This window comes from Pongo abelii, chromosome 6 (genome assembly GCF_028885655.2).
Source record: "Pongo abelii isolate AG06213 chromosome 6, NHGRI_mPonAbe1-v2.0_pri, whole genome shotgun sequence".
Classification (NCBI taxonomy): domain Eukaryota; kingdom Metazoa; phylum Chordata; class Mammalia; order Primates; family Hominidae; genus Pongo; species Pongo abelii.
In genome coordinates, this window is record NC_071991.2 from 49,862,164 (window position 1) to 49,870,715 (window position 8,552).

General features: G+C 43.1%; 1 pseudogene; it reads left to right on the forward strand.

The window, feature by feature from the left end:
- The first annotated feature begins 7,675 nt into the window (after positions 1-7,675).
- LOC100461861 (cytochrome b-c1 complex subunit 6, mitochondrial-like) lies at positions 7,676-8,215 on the forward strand (annotated as a pseudogene).
- Positions 8,216-8,552: the final 337 nt, after the last annotated feature.

An 8,552-nucleotide genomic window follows, 5' to 3' on the forward strand; every position in this document is an offset into this window, starting at 1 on the left:
CAGAAAAGGAAATGTAGGGGGCCTCAAGCACTGGGGTGTTGGAATGCTGCTGGAGGGTCTGGAACCAACAGCTGGTGGGAAGCAAGGCTCTCCAGGATTCATTCAGTCATCTAATTATTCATTCTCTCTCCCTCCCCCATCCTTGTTTCTCACTGTCTGCTGCACTCTACTCTGCACACTGATTATTTCTATATTTCTACTTCTCAGCCAACATGACAAGCAGAAGTGGCTGCTCCATAATCTTCAGTTTTGAGTCTGTCATTCACCAGTTTTGAGTCTGTCATTCATGTCACTTGCCCAGGCTAAATCAAAACTCTTAGTTACAGGTCCAAATTCTTGGGAGAGACAATGTTGCCTGGTTGTGCAGGGGCCAGTATCCATTCAGGGCTACGTCACATAATACAATTGTGCTGCAGGCTCCCGGGCATAGAAGGGGGAAAGAGTGCTGCTGGGGAGCGCCTAAGGGATTCTTGGTGAAATGGAGAGCCACTCCAGAGGGTGGTGGCTACAACGTATTTACACACACACTTTCCTGCTCTGCTAGACTTGTTTTGTTCTTCTCTATCCTCAATATCAAGCCCAATCCGTAGTAGGTAGTCAACGCATGCTAAGCTTTAGGAGTGGAAGTTTTTACAGTCACATTTCTTAAACAGCAAAAGCACCTAGAGCTCTGGCACACTTTGAGAATCTTGTGATAATTAGCACACTAAATGGTGTTATCTCTTTTAAGTCCATCTTCATAATTTGAAATGTAACCCAAAGGCACATGTTGATGTCTGAAAACAAACTTCTCTAATGTAATTATTCCTCTTTAATGAAATATCACAAAATGCATTTTAAGTGGTAATGGAATGGGGAAAAAGTACATAATGATCAGGGAAAGTATGCAAACACAGTACTTAGATATATAGATATGTCTTTGGCTTACAATTTAATAATGCTAATGTATGTCTTAGTGTCTACGGACTAGAGATGCAGTAGGGCCCTATGAAAAGTCTATTCATTTGAAATAATAAAGATTTGGGGGTAAATTACTGGGAGATGATTGAAGGCCAGAGGAAAATATGCAGTGAAAATCTAGCAATCAGAGCTAGACATTCTCAAAGGTAATCAGAATTTTGTACCAATCTCATTTTATTCAAAGTATCCCATATTTTTTGAGTTGGAAGGGATTTAGGGAAACACGTATTTCATCCCCTCCTGGTAACAACCAGTGACTTGGCCAAAGTCACATCAATGTCTTGGAGGGTCAAGGGACCAAAATGCCTAAGTGGAGGCACACATGTCCTAGAAGACTTGTTGGCTCATTCTTTCCCCGGTGCCTTGCCATTTATTCCTTTAAAGGGGGAAATTCTCAGCTTGGAGTGATTTAATCTTATGCAACAAATGCTGTGGCTCCTGGGACTTACGTAGTCTTGGCAGGCAGCAGAACGCCCCAGAACTTATCTCTGCAGGCTCACCCATAACACTGATGTGTTTGCTTTGCCACCATCTATTTTTCCTGCCCATTTTCCAGGAGGGCCCTAAGCTGGAGCTCCTGGCACACACTGCCAATGTCTAGCTTCATGCACCTTCAAGCTACCTTCTTCAACTCAGTTACATAAATATCTTTCTGCCTAGGTCTATTTTCCAGGCCAATGGTTCCCAGCCATGGTGGTATCACAGCACACTGGGGTGTTGCAATGAGCTGGGGTGTAAGCCATTTGTTACTAACAACAGAGTTCCAAAGTCTACTAATGACTTACTTTGTAATATGTAAAGAGAATTCAAGTTAATTCCCATGATATGCCACACTCAATTGCACTGAACATACTTTCTTAGGATGGGCTGTGATTCTTAGGGTGGGCTTTTAGCATCTTTATTTTCAAGGAAGCAATTTTCAGCTTTTAAGGGAAAAAAATTCATGTTGTTATCTTTTATGAATTGTCCATCTCACAGGACAGTGAAGTGTCAAGGGTTAGGAACAGTGGCCTGAGTTCATACCCCAGCTCCACTGCTAACTTGTGATATAACCTTGAGCAAGTTTCCTCAGCCTCTCTGAGTTCTTTCTCCTACAAATTGAGGATAACGAAAGGATGCATCTTGTAGGCTCCTGTGAGAATTAAACAAGGTAGTATATGTGATATCCTTAGACAGTCCCTAGAACTTGGTAAAGGCTAGTTTTGTAGGGCTCTTTTTATTTGCTATTGTAAGGCTTTTCCCTTTTCTAGGGGTTTTCCTTGATGGTGTATCAGTCTTCTTATTTTGGGGCATAAAGAACAAATGTATCATTAACGCTTTGTATCATGCCCATACACAAATCTATAGGTTGGCTAAGCCTGGATTTCTTTTGTTTTCTTGACTCTTAAAATTCCATGGGCCTGTTTCTTGGCTGGCTCCAGAAATGCATCTTGTGCTTCAGTAACTCCAAGAAAAAAGGGTATTTGAGAAAATTTTCTCCAAGATATTTCATGACTCTTCACCAGCTCTCAGTCTTGCACCTTGATTCACTTCTCCCTTCCTCCATCCATCATCTTCACGTTCTTTCTGTTTCTCTTCCAGGGAGAGGGGAGATGGGTTGAGTCCTGCTCAGGTTGCCTGCGCTGCAGCCAAGCTGGGGCCGAGCAGAGGAGACAAGCGGGGGTCTGGGAGGCAAACCTCTGGCATCCCAGGTTAAAGTTTCAAATCATTTTCTAGCCAATACTGTATATCTACTGTGCCCCATGGGATAAATTAGCATTCATGAGCTAACCTAATTGTTGTAGAGGCTACAAAAGAGGAGCTCAAATAGAGATCAGTGCCAGGAATGAAGTCCCACCTTTGATGTGTGAAACCCACTTCCACATTTTGACTTGTGATCAGAGAGACATTCTGCATTACTTGCTACCTCATTATCTTTTCCTTTTACTGTACAGACCCTGGGTAAAGATAAATTTACTTTTAGATAGATATGTTAAAAATCTATCATATCATAAGGAATGAGCAAAGAGGTCATTTCTCTTTTCCCTAAAGCTGTGGGTCTCAGGCTCCCCACTTGGCAGAATCACCTGAGAAACTTCTAAAAGGTACAGATGCCATCCTTTTCTGATTGCATTTGCCTGGAGTGACATCTGGACACCAGCATTTCTCAAAGCCTCCCAGGTAATTGTAATGTTGCCAGAGCTGCAGGGATGAGAGGCAGCGGCCTATGGGCATCCACTGAGCAGTGTCATTACTCCTTTTGCCCCCCACTTTCAGGTTCCAAAAAAAGGGTTAAATGACACCAGCTCTGAAATTGTCTAACTCCACAGATCCCAAAATAATATATCTGTGTAACCTCTTAATAAAGTTTTGTAAATAGTACATGTTCTATTGTTACTTACCTCATTCTCTTGGCAAAATTTTTAAGACTTGTTTCCAAGATTCATCTTAAACTACTAAAACAGAATTATGATGGACATTCAATAGCTATTCCTCCAAACTATGACTCTAAAAAAAGGGGGGGTGCTGGGCACAGTGGCTCACGCCTGTAATCCCAGCACTTTGGGAGGCCGAGTTGGGCAGATCATGAGGTCAGGAGTGAAACCTAGCCAAGAGAGTGAAACCCTGTTTCTACTAAAAATACAAAAAAAGTTAAACAGGCATTGTGCTGGGCACCTGTAACCCCAGCTACTCAGGAGGCTGAGGCAGGAGAATCGCTTGAACCTGGGAGGCAGAGGTTGCAGTGAGCCGAGATCATGCCACTGCACTCCAGCCAGGGCAACAGAGTGAGACTCTGTCTCAAAAAAAAAAAAAAAAAAAAAGCAAAAAAAAAAAGGATGAAGGATAAACTGTGGAAATATGACTCTATTTTTTTTCCCACGATTTCTTAAAATTTTGTTTACTTTTTCTGAATGTGTCCTTCACAAGTGTATAGATTATTAAATATTCCTAATAGAGGAATATGAGAAAATATTTGTCCTCAAAAAATGGAAAACAGGAGCAAAAAGTAAAAAAAAATGGAAAAAACCTTTGCCAGGTGCAGTGGCTCATGCCTATAATCTCAGTACTCTGGGAGGCTGAGGCAGGAGGATTTCTTGAGTCCAGGATTTTGAGGCCAGCCTGGGCAACATAGTGAGACTCCATATCTATAAAAACACACATACAAAACAAAAAAAACAACCCTTAAGTTAGTGAGAAGTGTGACCTCCAAACACTCAGAACTGATTCCTTTGGAGTAATGACCCTTAAACCACCTTTCAGGCCAGCATTTTGCAAGATGTAGTCAAGATCCATGTGCATCACAGTCCTCTGGCTAGAAATGCAGACAAAGGCCTCACCTGAAACTCATTCTCTAGGGACAGGAGCTGATAAAGCGCATCTTAAGCAAGCTTCCTAGATATTTTGCTTGCCTTTTTTTTTTTTTTAATAGCAGCATTGCCATCTTTAAAATAAAATTGTGCCTGGAATCCCAGTAAATAAACTAGGTGAAGGGATGATGCAGGCTTGGGGTTCAGCAGTGGCCTGTTCTGGGGCTCCAGAGAAGTTTCCCTGAGGCATCATACCCAGCCACATAAGGGACTCCAAACATCAGTGTCACCTCTGCCTCCAGCTTCCAATGAGCTGCTCATCCCTTAGCTTTCCTCCTCTCCCTCCATCATGTCTTCATTCCCTGGGCTGCCTTTGTTAAGGTCCTTGGTCCCCTAGTCTCACTATACTCTTTCTCCTTTAATCATCTTATTTGCACCATGGTTTCTGGATTGCATGCATTTGTCCAAAATAGTCACAGCAGAAAAGAAACTCAGAATACATAAGGTTGGAGTGAGACAAACTAATTTTTTTGAACGTTTGCATTTAACACACTGAACAGTGGAAGTTTAGCATCCCATCATTTCATTGTTTACCCACTTTGGCTGGAGTGGGCTTCAAAGATAGCCAAGCATTCTCTGGCTGTCCAGGATTGCTACGGAGGGCCGAATCTTGTATTACATGGTTGTCTGCGTTATGTAAAGTAACTAACATCAGATTCTCCATGCAAGTCTAATTCTCATGAAGAAAATAATATTGCAGATTAGAACTTTGAAGCTGACATCGAAGGAATTGTGTGTCAGTTCTTACAGTCCTAGTTGTGTTTTTTTTTTTTCATCATGAGAGATGAGGAAAGGAGAAGAAACACCAAGTCTGCGTGTGAATTGCAGTGCTATGATAAGCATAGATTGGGCAGTTCCAACTAGCTCTCAAGGCTGTTTAAGATCCAAGTGTGACTAAATGCTGATTACACAAAGCAAGACACATCATTTGAAACAATCACTGGGGGGTATTATTGTGGCATCTCTTTGGAGGAATCCAGAGACCCAACTTAACCCTCTCTAACTTCCACACATTGAACAACTGAGTATTGAGAGAGGCCCAGGATGAGGAAAAGCACTGGCCCTAAAATATCATTAACATCATTACCCACCCCCGCAACCCCAGTCACCCCCAACCAGAGGTGGAAACCCTCAAAACATGGGTGGAAGTCCATGGACCAACCATGGAATTTTGGGCTGTGTGCTTAGCTGATGCCACTTCTTCCTCTGTGTGCTTAGCTGATGCCACTTCCTCTTTTGTCCATTGCATCCATAAAAGAAGCCATTTTGGGTAGGCCAGAAAGTATGGGACTAAGCTCTTTTTTTTTTTTTATTTTCTATCCTCCAATTCTCCATTAACTCAGGGCCAATGGCAACTGGGAATCACTTGTTTTGATTCCTCCTGAGACTGCACAGAACACGCATGGCATATTCCTCCCAAAGCTGCTAGAAACCTAGTATGGTGTATACTGCTCTGCAAGCAAGACGTCAATGCTAGAGCACAATTTCACTGCACTTTATACTTCAGCTCTGGCTAGAGCAGTCTTGACTCCTCCAGACACAATGTTCATAGTCCAGGTACAAAAATCAGGTGCTGGAATTCATGTCAGTTAGTTTTCTTTTAAAAGCAAAAGACTCCTTACCAGCGACTCCTCCCTAATCTGTTGCCTGTTACAAACTGGATACTGTAGCAACAGGGAGCTTCTTGGCTGGCAAAAGTAAAAGTAGGGAGTTCACCCACTCCAGCGTTGCTAAGCAGAGTGTGCTTCAGGTCATCTTGCCATGGGAATGACATGTTTCCAGCTATTTCCTTGAGGTTCATTTCCTAAGAACAAACCATGATTCATGGCACTGGGGGGGTGGGGGGGGTACTGAATTAATGCCTGATTGGTAAGTAAAACAACTAAATCTCTTAGTTTTAAAATATATCTGCAAGATTACTTTAAAGTAACTATAGTTTAGAAATGTACAGTGAATACTTTGAAGGTCTAGACTTACACCAATCTATTTCCTAATCATTAGGAATCTGTATTAGAGTTCTGTCAGTCAAGATTTGATTCATTTATTTATTCAACAAATGTACTGTGCATGTAGTGTGTGCAGCTACTGCCCTAGGCACTGGGGATGCAGTATTGCCTTCGAGGAATTTACATCTAATCTATTACTTAATATATTCAAAATGGGAGAATCTTTGCTTGAACCTATTAATATTAATGAGGTCAAGTACAATCATACGTATTTTCCAAAGAGTTAACCTTTCAGCTGGTCTCATATTTGTCCTGTCATGCTCTAAACATTGTATTACAGGTGTGCCATACTTCATACTTCCTGTTAAAGCAGCAGCCTCCTAGGCCCTAGGATTTCTCCCCATCCACATTCTTGCTGTCATCTCAGCCATCCACACCGCCCATGTCACAAATTTACTCCCTCATAACATATCTACTTGCACAATGTTCCTCAAATCCTGTTTAAAATCCATCAATGTTTTGCTCAAGAACCTTCACTAGTTTGTTATTTTCAAATAAAACATTTGCCCTTCTTTGAGGCCCTAACTCTCGAGTCATTTAACGTAATTAAACTTGTTTTCTGTGATTTAATTAATTCATTAAATCACGTAATCAATCATTAACCAACAAAGATTTAATAGGCACCTATGGTATATCCGGTGGCCCTGAGCCACCAAAGGTATTGGTAGCAGATGCTGTGGTGGCCACCCAGATTCCTCCTTCAGGTCTGAAGCCCTCCTCCCCTCAGCATGACAGGGGTGTTGGTGGCTGAGGGCTCCCAACTGAGTCCCTCTTTGGCAATTGCTCTCGGCTGAAGGGAGCTGCCTTCCCGAGGTTACTCCCGCTCACTGGAAGCAGTCAGCACTGATAATAGGCTGATGTGAACGTCAAAGGTTTGGGAACCTTACTGCAACTTGCAATGAGTTTGAAGGGGCATCCTAGCTCTAGAGTTCTCTGTTGGATTGGACTGAAGTTCAACTTCTCTCAGCTCAATTCCACTTTCCTCACCCCATAACAGGCTCAAGAAGCTTACAGTCTAACAAAGAAATCAGACAAATAAGTGGACAAATAAAACAGTGTGGTAAGGCTCACACCTGTAATCCCAGCACTTTGGGAGGCCGAGGTGGGTGGATCACCTGAGGTCAGGAGTTCGAGACCAGCCTGGCCAACATGGTGAAACCCCGTCTCTACTAAAAATACAAAAATTAGCTGGGTGTGGTGGTGCGTGCCTGTAATCGCAGCTACTTGGGAGGCTGAGGCAAGAGAACCACTTGAACCCGGGAGACGGAGGTTGCAGTGAGCCAAGATTGTGCCATCGCACTCCAACCTGGGGGACAAGAGCAAGACTTCGTCTCAAAACAAAACAAAACAAAACAGCTTCTTGATTCTGAACTGGGTTAGGTGCCGCTGTTGCTGCTCGTGTTGAATCTAGAACCGTAGCCAGACATGGGACTGAAAGACGAGCAAAAGATGCTTACCGAATCCGGAGATCCTGAGGAGGAGGAAGAGGAAGAGGATCCCCTAACAACAGTGAGAGCAATGCGAGCAGTTGGAGAAATGTGTAAAGGCCCGGGAGCGGCTAGAGCTCTGTGATGAGCGTGTATCCTCTCCATCACATACAGAAGAGGATTGCACGGAGGAGCTCTTTGACTTCTTGCATGCAAGGGACCATTGCATGGCCCACAAACTCCTTAACAACTTGAAATAAATGTGTGGACTTAATTCACCCCAGTCTTCATCATCTGGGCATCAGAATATTTCCTTATGGTTTTGGATGTACCATTTGTTTCTTATTTGTGTAACTGTAAGTTCACATGAAACTCATGGGTTTTGGCTTAGGCTGGTAGCTTCTATGTAATTCTCAATGATTCCATCTAAATAAAAGTTCTGTGATCTGCAAAAACAAAAAACAAAAAACAAAAACAGTGTGGTAAGAGATATGACAGGGGAAGGTCTAGGTTACAGGAAGAGAAGAGAGTTCCTGCAGGATCTGAGTTCTAAGTGAGATGTGAAGACTGAGCCAGAGTCATCCAGGAGAACTGGCAGGGCCTGGGCAGGACAGAAGGGTGGCCATCCAAGATAACAATATGTGTGCATGTCCAGGGAAGAGAGGGCATCGGGCACTGAGGAATGGTGAGAGGCACTGGGAAATGGTGAAGGGCACTAGGGAATGGTGAGGGGTACTGGGGAATGGTGAGAGGCACTGGGAAATGGTGAGGGGCACTGGGGAATGGTGAAGGGCACTAGGGAATGGTGAGGG